General features: G+C 35.3%; 1 pseudogene; it reads left to right on the forward strand.

Annotated features, from left to right (window-relative positions):
* The first annotated feature begins 6,154 nt into the window (after nucleotides 1-6,154).
* LOC101841327 lies at nucleotides 6,155-6,929 on the forward strand (annotated as a pseudogene).
* The last annotated feature ends 4,175 nt before the right edge of the window (nucleotides 6,930-11,104 follow it).

An 11,104-nucleotide genomic window follows, 5' to 3' on the forward strand; every position in this document is an offset into this window, starting at 1 on the left:
TTCTTCTAGTTCCATCCATTTGCCTTTCAATTTCAATATTTCATTGATTTCTTTCCACTGAGTAATACTCCATTGTGTAAATGTACCACATTTTCTTTATCCATTCATCAGGTGAGAGGCATCTAGATTGCTTCCAGGTTCTGGCTATTACAAATAATGCTGCTATGAAAATAGTTGAACAGATGTCCTTGTTGAATGAATGTGCATCCTTTGGGTATATGCCTAAGGGTAAAATTACTGGATCTTGAGGTAGACTGATTCCCAATGTCCAGAGGAAAGGCCATACTGATACCCAAAGTGACTGTACAAGTTTGCACTACCTCTAGCAGTGGAAGAGTGTTCCCTTTTCTCCATATCCTCTTCAGGATAATCTGTCATTGGTGTTTTTATTTTAGTCATTCTGACAGGTGCAAGATGGTATCTCAGAGTTGTTTTGATTTGCATTTCCCTGATGGCTAAGGATGTTGAATACTTTCTTAATTGTCTTTCAGTCATTTTGGATTCCTCTATTGAGAATTCTCTATTAAGTTCTGTACCCCACTTTTCAATTGGATTGTTTGGTATTTTGCTGACTAGCTTCTTGAGTTCTTTGTATATTTTGGAAATGATCTCTCTGTCAGATGTGGGGATGGTGGAAGTCTTTTCCCATTCTGTAGGCTGCCATTTTGTCTTGTTGATTGTGTCCTTTGCCAGTGGGTTCTCTTGCTCTCCTGGTGAGTAGAGGTCCAAGGTTTTGTTCCAGTGGGTGCAAGTAGGTTCAATACTCCGATGGCTTCCTCTTCCTGTGGGTGGAGGCAGGACTAGCACCTCAGTGTTGGCAGACTCTGGATGGACTAGACCACGGGGACAGGTACCCCAGTGCACAGTCCCCAGGCCTCTCTCTCTCATATAAATACAGCTGCTTTTATCTTTTTTCCTTCTGTTTTCTATTATGGTGCTTCATATATCTTAAGATTTAATCTGAACTGTTGGCAATAGGGAAACCAGCTGTTGCTCTGAGTGTCCTTTTTAAAACTTCTTTTGTTTTTTCCCAGATGATTTTGTAAAGTTTTTTCATTTTCATTTGCTTCTAAGAATTTTTTATTTGTTTGTGGTTTTTCTTTCATGACCTTTTACCATTCAGTAGTGTGCTGCTTTAATCTTCATGGGTTTTTATAGTTTCTTTTGTTATTGTTTTTGAACATTATTACGTTGTGTCCAGATAGAATATAAGGAATTATCCTACTTTTTCCTATAGTTACTGAGGTTTATTTCAGTTCCCCATATGTGATCTGTTTTAGAAAACTTCTATAGGCTGCTGAGAGGAATGCAATTTTGTAGTGTTAGGGCTAAAATATTTTATGAGTATTTATTAGGTCCAGTTGATCAGGAAAAGCATTTAATTACAACATTTCTCTTTTAATTTTCTCTCTGTGTGCCCTGTACATTGGTAAAGGTGGATTATTGAATTCCCCTTGTAAAACTGTGTTGTGATTAGTATGCGTTTTTTACATCAACTAATGTCTTTTTATGAAATTGGTATCACACAAGTTTTTTTGGGTATGTTTAGAACTAAAATGTCCTCCTGGTGGATTGTTCATTGTTCTTATTCTTTTATAGTTTCACATTTTTTTTTTTGGATCCTAGGATGACAGTGGGTCCTGTCTGCCAGGAATTTTCCATGCTTCCATGCCCAAGAAGTGTGTATCCTTACAGGTTAAATATATTTCTTATAGTAAGGAAAGAGCTGGTTGTTTTCTAATACAATTGGCTAGCATGTGTCTTTTGATTGCAGAATGATTTCCATCAAAGTTGAAAGTTATTAGTGTAATATACATGTTAATTGCTAGGGTCTTTTTGATTTGTAATATTTTCTTAGCCCTACATTACATGTTTTCTTAGTCCTACCTATGCTTATCAACTTCTGTGAGAAATCATACATTCAGTATTCTCTGCAAGGCTAGCTTGATGATAATATGGCTCTTTTTCCTCTTTTCTTCTTTTTTACTGTGGAAGACTTTTCTGCTTCTTTCAATTATGACAGATAGTTTTGCTGTGTAAACAAGTCTGAGTTGGCAGCTGTTGTCTTTTAAAACTTGAAGTGTATTGCTCCAAACTCTTCTGGCTTGTAATGTCTCTGCTAAGAAATCATCTGCAGAATTGATTTTTTCTTAACATTTAACGTGGGATTTCCCTCTTGCAAATTTTCAAATGTGCTTTGTTTCATATATTTAGTCTCTCCTTCTGTGCACCTTCTGGTGGCATTCCATAAATTGTACATATCTTATTAATGCATTTAAAACTTTTAAAAAATAATGTTCTTTGGTTAAATTATGCAAATTTCATGCATTGTTTTCAATACCTGGCATTCTCTTTTTCACGTGACACATGCTGTCTTGCTTTTCTGGAGGCATTTCATTGAGCTTTTTATGAGATTTAACAGAATTTTCATTTCCAACGTCATTTTAATTGGGACCTTTTTCAACATTACTTTTTATTTAATTCTCTTCTCATATCCATACTTGTTATCTTTATTTTATTTGTGTGTGTGTGTGTGTGTGTGTGTGTGTGTGTGTGTATGTGTGCGTTGTATTTCTTTCAGGTATTTACTTACGTTTTCTTTAAATTTTTGAACATTTTATGATTGTTTCTAAGAATTTTGTGTTTTTAGTTTCTTCTAACTTTCATGTTAACAACTACCTATTACTATGTGATTTTTGTCTTAAGAGGAGTTACATTTTTTGGATTTTCATATTGCTTGTGTTTTTCAATGGGACATGGGAATCCAATATTAGGTCATTAACTGTCTCTCAACATGAATTTCTGACCCACCTGTGTTTAGTGGGTGTTTGGTTTTATACTCACTGTGACCCTGGCTTTCCTGGCTTTGGGTCATCTAGGAGATTCTTTGATCTCAGTCTTGTAGTTCTCTGTTTAATCATGACTGGAGTATCTGAGGTAGATGTGTAGTGAACTGTGACTTCTGATTTGGTGTAATGACTGGGCTCCAAAGGGTCTTAACTTACAGGGTTTTGTATGGGGCAATGGGATGTCTTGATGCAGTGAGTTTAGGTGCTAGGAAGGAGATATATGAAGCTACCTCCTATTATAAGCAGGTCTTGCGAGACTGAGGCCAGTGTGTCAGAAGGGTGAAGAAGTAAGAGGAGAAAGTAAGTGTTCATTCTGTGGTAGCATACGATATATGATTTATTAAAGCTTGCCGGAGGATTCAGAATGCAATGCTAGCCACAAGTTACACAGGCAGAAAATGGTGATACACAACTTTAATCACAGAAGTTGTACTAGCAAGCTATATAGCCAGGCAGAGGTGACTCATACCTTTAATCCTGGGACTCAGGAAACAAACAGATGGGTATCTCTTAGTTCAAGGCCAACCTGGCCTACACAAGAGTGAAGAGTAACAAAGTTCATGCCTTTAATCCCAGCACTAGGGAAGTGAAGAAAGGAATGATATTGCTGGGTAGAGAAAGGAATATAAGGAGGAGGAGACAGGAAGTCTTTTGCTTCTGAGGATTCATGGAAACAGGATTGCCATTTCAACTTGGTAGAGATCAGATCTATTGGATTGGCCGTTTTGATTCTCTTATTTTCAGCTTGAAGCTTGTACTGCAGTAGCTCTCTCTGGGTTTTTACTTTTCATGTTACATCATACAGTGGGGATAATGTATCAGAGGGAAAGATAGGTAATGACTCTCACTACCTGCAAAGTAAGCAGGCCTTCCAATTTGGTCCTAAGATAGACATCTCTAGGTATCACTGTGAGAGGGGTGGCTGATCTCTCCTCCTAGCAAGCAGAATATTAACTCAGCTCCGCAGAAGACAAGACTAGAGTGATTGAGGTTGTGGGAAGTGAGGTTTAAATTTAGAAGGCCAGAGACAGATCTGTAAGGTAAATATTAAAGTCCTGAAATAGTGGAATTAGAATGCCCAAGGGAAGAAAGCACCAGAGCTCTATCTCTAGTGAGAGTAACATGAGCCTTAGGAAGGAAAGTGGGGTTAGGACATCCAAGTAAGAATTAGGAAAGAGCACTACTTATCAGTGTGTGTGTACATATTTCCTGGAGGAGAGAGGACATGAATTGGGTCTTGAGGAGGGAGAGAAGAAAGAAAAGACTTGACCAATTATTATTGGTGGCATGGATTCCTAGGAAGGCAAGCAGGATAAGCTTTTATTTTGTAATTCTAAATCACCCAGTGTGTGACAATGTGTTATAGCAACATTATGAAGTCAGTGCAAGAAAAGCCAAGGAAGAAACAGCAATGAGAGACTGTCTTCAGTTTTTCTTCCACATTTTAAATTCCTTGTTTTGTTGTTTTCCAGAAAATTTCATTTATATAGCAGATGGATTCAAAGTTGAGTTATAACCAACTGAGAATCTGGAAGGGAATGAAATCTACTCATGATCAGTTACTTTATACTGGCCAGACAAACTGTAAGTATGATTGGATACTTTATATCATCGGATAATTTATACCATGAAAATCACATTTATATATGATCTGAAGATACATAAGTAGATATGTCATACTCAGTCTTCTTCGGGACTTAAAATTATTTAAAATAGCCAACCCAATCAGCATATAGACAGAAATACCTGAAGGACTGGAAGAAGGATTAATGACAATGTTTTCTGGGCATCCTTCCAGATGTGATTCAGCTTTTGCAGACAGGCTCAGGGTGGATGCACACACCATGCAGCCGAGTGCATGATTTTACAGGTGAGCTCTTCTCCAGATGCCCAATAGCTTGAGTGTCAGGAATTGTGGAAAACAATATTCAAAGCCTTATAGACCCTCTTAACTCTCAATATTAAAAGAAATCAGCCATAGTATTATTGTAACTTTTTATCATAGCTATTTTTACTGTGTTTTATACAGGGACACTTTTTGCATCTTAAAAATCTTTTCAGAATGGAGCATTTATCAAGAAAGACTGGATTTATTCATTTTTATTAGAATTTATTTCATAGAATATGTATCATTTCCTTCCACAATTAGTCTGTCTTTAATACAAGGTAGACAGGTCTTAAGTTTGAATAGTTCTCACAAGCCACAATTCCTCTACCTTTCACTTGTAAGTGGAATTGTGAAGTCCATTTGACTAATTTTCAATTTTCTCATTTGCAGAATATGTACTTTGGCAAAAATTGTGGAGTTCATAAATTTTGTGTCAAGACTTGTAGATTTGATGAATTTTTGTAGCACAGACACTTAGCTACATTGTTCATTCAGAGTATTTTACTAGTATGTACATACATTTAGTAACAAAACAATCTATGTATTCCAGTTTGATGGCATAACACAAACATACTCTGTCATAGATATTTATTTCTGACAAATGCTTTAAATGTATCAGCAATTCAAATGAAGATATTAGTGCCCCAATTTCCATGTGCTCCTTAATTATTAAATGAATGAGGTCATACTCTCAGATAGGGGTAGGACTTATAGGAGTTCTCAGCTTGTGAGGTGCTACCCCTTTGGGCATATAGTGACCTTTTCATAGGGGTCATTTAAGATTATTAGAAAACATAGATATTTACATTATGATTCATAACAGTAGCAAAATGACAGTTATGAAGTAGCAACAAACATAATTTTATGATTGGGGCTCACCACAACATGAAGAACTCTTTTAAAAGGTCACAGAATTAGGAATGTTGAGAGGTGATATCTTACAGAATTTTAAAGTATAATTTGGTAACTAAAATGTAGGATACTACAGATAACATTGTAAGAAACTGAAATCAATTTAAAACTCCTTAGCTGACAAAAGACTGTCAAACACAAGATTGAAAGATGACAACAGTGATGTAAATTATATATGTGTGTGTGTGTGTGTGTGTGCTTTTCTCTCTCTTATACCTGCAGTCACAAGAATGTATAAAATTTAGTTAATACATTTAAAAATTGTACTTTTCTTATCTCCTACCCCAATTGGTTTGTTTCTACTACAATGTGCCTTTTGATCAAGGAACCAAAGGATGATAATATTAGATGTTTTAATATCTTATAATATTACTTCATCGTTGTTATTGTTGGCAATCCACAATATCCAAAAAAATTAAAGTGTACCCATTTTTTCCCTGTCCCAAGAGTTTTAAAGTTAAGTAACATTTTTGAAACTCTGGCTTAAGAAATCACACAAGTCGAGATGGCAGAGGCTGCGGCAGCTGAGTCAGGGGATTCAGACTCCTGGGAAGCACACACATTCTCCTTGGAGACCCGATGTTGAAGGTCGCGGGTGGTGGCGTGGCTGGCAGGGACCGCTGAGAGGGTAAGGACAAGCAAGAGGACATGAAGGATAACTGGAATGATGATGATGATGATGATGATGATGATGAAAATAAAGAGGAGAAGTAAAACCAGAAGTAAAAATTTCAGAAAATGAAAAAAATAGCAGAAAAGATAAAAGAGAAAGAACAGCAGCAGAAGAAAAGGCAAAAAGAAATTAGAAATAGGTCAGAGGAGCCTGAAGGACCTAAAGTGCTAACACCTGAAGAGCAATTAGCAGATAAACTTCAGATAAAGAAGCTAAAGGAAGAATCGGACCTTGAATTAGCAAAAGAAACTTTTGGTATGAATACAGGTTATGCAATAGATGCTATGAACCCGTCTTCAAGAGATGACTTCACAGAATTTGGAAAATTACTAAAAGATAAAATCACACAATAGGAAAAATCACTATATTATGCCAGATTTTTGGAAGCCCTATTTCGAGATGTCTGTATTTCATTGGAAATTGATGACTTGAAAAAGATTACAAATTCATTGACTGTGCTTTGCAGTGAAAAACAGAAGCAAGAAAAGCAAAGCAGCCAGAAATAAGAAGAAAGGTGTGGAGATTAAAGGCCACCATGAAAGCCGATCTGGCTGATTATGGTGGATATGATGGAGGATATGTACAAGACTATGAAGACTTCATGTGATCTCTTATCTTGTCCTGATGTCTTCTTTCTGTTGCCTACAATCCCTTCAACATGTAGCAAAACTTTCTTTCCTTTCAGTTCTGCCAAATGCTACAATCAGAAGTGCAGTATCTTTGTGCTGGTTATTTAACCTCTTGACACTCAGGTACTAAAGAGCAAATGAGGGAACTTGGATCTTGTTGCCAAGGGGTTAAAATTGGGAACATCAGTTGCTACTAAATCACAGTTTAAAAACAAAACAAACCTAATAATGTTTTCATTGTTGCTATCTGATTCCATAGCAGCAGTCACAAAATTGGAAACAAAGGTTGCAACATGACAAAAAAAATGTGTAGTATTTACCAGCACCATTCAGTAATACAGTATTAACCAAACCACCTTGAACTACTTCATAACTTGTCAAGAAAAGCGGTTTACAGCAAGCAAGGGCATGTGGGTTGCACCTAGTATTAAAATGTCTTTGTTTTAAAATTGAGCTGAGGATATTAAAAACATGTGAAGAAGACTGCTTATCTCAGAGTGAAAATACTGTGACTGAAAAATACTAGTTTGATACTTAAGATTTTAATGACCAAAACCCTTCAGCTTTGAAGTGAAGAAGGTAAACCTCTCCATTATTGCAGTGCAAGTGGTGGACGCTCCAGTGCGTTGACGGCCAAGTATTTATCAACTATTTCTACTGATGGAGGACTTTAGATGGGGGAAGGAAATGTTTTTATTTGCCTGATTCAAGTGTCTGAGAAACAAATTTTGTTCTTCTAGGCTGCAATGGAAAAACTTACCCAGGGTTTTGGCATTTCGTTTTCTTTATAAAACATGCTCAGGAAACTGTACCAGTTAATAATTATGGCATCTGCAATGTTTTATAAAGCAACTAATTTAATAAAATCACTATTGTGAGGAATTAAATTTTGTGTTACCTCCTAAGAGATAGTTGAGAGTACAGGATGCAGCTCTTGGGTGGAGTTCTCTATGTACTCAATCAGTGCCTGATGTAGTTACAACTGAGGCAAGTGTTTGGGGTCTTTAATAGTTTAGTGTAGAGCAATAGAGGCTGTCTTCCTCCTGTTCATTTGGGAAATTACTTCGTTGTTTAGATGCTAATGCCCAATTAAGTACCTAGAACTGAACTATTTATTTGAAGTATTGGCACCTACTACTCACTTTATTGCTGTAAGCATAATTGGGTGATCATTTTAAGTAATTTAACCAAATTTGTGGTTAGGTTTTTATTTGTTTGGTTTTTTTTTTTGGTCCCCATAATTGTCACAACCAGGACAAAAATGCTATTAATTTACCTTCCATTGGCAATAGGAACCTCAAAACTCCATAGACTACTAAGTGAAAAACAGGACCATATAAGTGACTTGAATTAATAGAAAGCAGTGACTACACAGCAATAAGTAAGTGTTGAAAGCAGACAAGGGCTAAGATCTCCTTAGCAGTAATAATGACACTGAATTAAAACCTATTTTGTTATAGAAAGATCAGTTTCTAATTCAGGAAAATGTGTTGCCTGTCCTTTAACTGTGTAAATAAGATTAAATTACTCTGAAACTGGAAAAAAAGAAATCACACAAAAGATATTGGTTGCCAATGTTAATATAAAATGATGCCCACTGCAATATTACTTAAATTAAAAATGCATTCCTCACATATTGCTAAGAAAAAATACTACATTTCATATACATTAAGCGACTTTTGTATATATAGGAAAGAAGTACCTCCATTACAATTTTGTTATTGATTATTTGCATTTTCAAATATTTATTGTTTCTGGAAAATTGTTTTTAATGCTTGTTTTTATGAGTACTAGGTTTGAAATGAAAACGAATCACCACGCTTCAGTGTTATTGGATGAAATTTCCTAAACTGAAATCTTTGGTTAGTTGGACATTTTCCATAGATATCAACACTTACAATTCTTGCAAAAGACAAAGGAAGACTGAAATAAGAAAAAAGCCTAGTCTTGTCAGTAGAGCTATTAATCAACCACTGGTGCCTTAACTTTAATTATTTGACCATAGAAATTTCCTTTTAAATTGTTTTGTTATCATGTTCTGCTAACAATAAAATCTAATATAATCATATGAAAGTCTTAATGTATGTGTTTTAGACAAATGAGTTTAAGTTTTAAATTCTTTCATGTAAGTTAGTGGAAAATATATACTATTATTAGTGTGGAAGTAATTAGTTTAGAAATTTTCTTTTATTAAAGCATTGCTTTTTGGTCTCAAATTTCCCTTTAGTCTTCTAAATATACTTTACTGAAGGAAAGAATATCAACATATTTCATTAAACACATTTAGGGAATAATTATGAAAAACTTCTTATTCAATAATTAATAACAATCAAGTAAAGACCCATCTTTTATACCTGCCCATTTCTGCTTGTGTCTAACTGGCTTTCCCTACTCTTATGATGAAGCTGGTGGTGTGATTATGTGAAAGGTCCTGTACATAAATGAAAACAGAATATAAAATGGAAAAAAAACATTTCCTGGTATGTCACCATAGAAGTGAAAGCAAAGCTTTCTTCTTCATGGGTGCTGAATCTCATGTTTGTGTATGTTTAAGTTGGTACTGAATGGTTATGATTTGGGGGTCAAATACGTCAGGGCCATTTCCACAATTAAAGACAAAGGCAACCATGAACAATACACATCAAGAAATAAGGCCACCGATGACTGTATTATTTGATTATTTCATTGCTGGTACTATGTTGAATATAGTTTGGATTAGGGATAATCCTGTTCTATAGCCTAGACTGGATTTATACTCACAATCTCCCTACCCTAAACTCCCAGTTGCTTGAGACTATAGGAATACACTATCATACCTGGCTTTTATCTTCCTAAAATCAGTGCTTTTGCTTAGCAAAAATGGTTGCGATTATAACTACAATAATAAATTATTGTGTCCTTCAATAATATCTTAATTATGTTTTAAAGAGATTAAGTCCCCAATGAAACTACTAATCTAGTGTTAGTTGATCATTATAAACCTTTTCTTTTTCACCAGGTTAAAAAAATGTGAGAATTTCAAGTAAAGAAGTGAAGTGACAATTCCTCCTTTCAAGTCTTAAAATAGATTTTCCTGCCTTTTTAGCAGATTGATAAAAAATTATACAGAAGAAAGCACCTATGCTTGAATGTACTATTTAATATTTGATTAAGTCACCACTTACTGGTAACTACTGTGAGTATTTTTAGATTCTTCTCTAATGGAAAAGACAATTATTATGACCTCATGGGATTTTAACTAATATTTCCTCTATTAATACATTCATTTCATCCAAGTGACTTGACTGGCTAATATGAACCTTTGATTTCTAAATTCTACTTTTAATTAGACTATCATTTTAGATGGCTATGTGAATTATCAAATGAAAAAAGGTAACAGTTACTCATTTTAAACTTAGGTAAAATCATACTTCAAGGGCAACCCAGATTATCCACAGTCTGCTTGCACCTGTATCTCAGCTTGAACTTGAGCTTGAGTCTTGGACCACTATGCCTTCTACATGAGGAGAACACCAGGCAAGGCTGGATCATCCAGAGTTTTCAGCATCAAAGTCTTGGCCCACAACACACAGGGACATAAGAGGAGAGAGAAAGACCCAACCTGCACCCACTGAAAGAAGGGATGGGATGACGACAGTATAAGAACACAGTCCACAACAAAAAGATCACTATGACACCACCAGAGAGTAGGGACTCTACATCAGCAAGACCTGAATGTCCCAATGCAGATGAATCTCAAGAGAATGACCCGAAAAACAACTTTAACAAGATGATAGATATTCTCGAAGAGGTAATTAGAAAATCTCTTAAAGAAATGGAAGAAAAAACAAACAAAAATATGTTTTTTCAAGATATGCAGGAAAAAAGAAACCAAAACTGCATGAAATAAACAAATCATTTCAAGAAAACAAGCAATGCCAAGAAAAAAAACAACAAAACAAGAGAAGGAAACAATTCAAACAGTGTAAGACTTGAAAGCAGAAATAGACACAATAAAACACACTCTGAGGGAAGATGGAAATAGGAAAAGTGGGTAAACAATCGGGAACTGCAAAAGCAAATATAACCAACACAATACAAGAGATGCAAAAGAGAATCTCAGGCATTGAAGATACACTAGGAGAAATAGATTCATCAACCAAAGAAAATCTGA

The sequence above is a fragment of the Mesocricetus auratus genome, unplaced genomic scaffold, assembly GCF_017639785.1.
Source record: "Mesocricetus auratus isolate SY011 unplaced genomic scaffold, BCM_Maur_2.0 Super-Scaffold_100011, whole genome shotgun sequence".
Taxonomy (NCBI): Eukaryota; Metazoa; Chordata; class Mammalia; order Rodentia; family Cricetidae; genus Mesocricetus; species Mesocricetus auratus.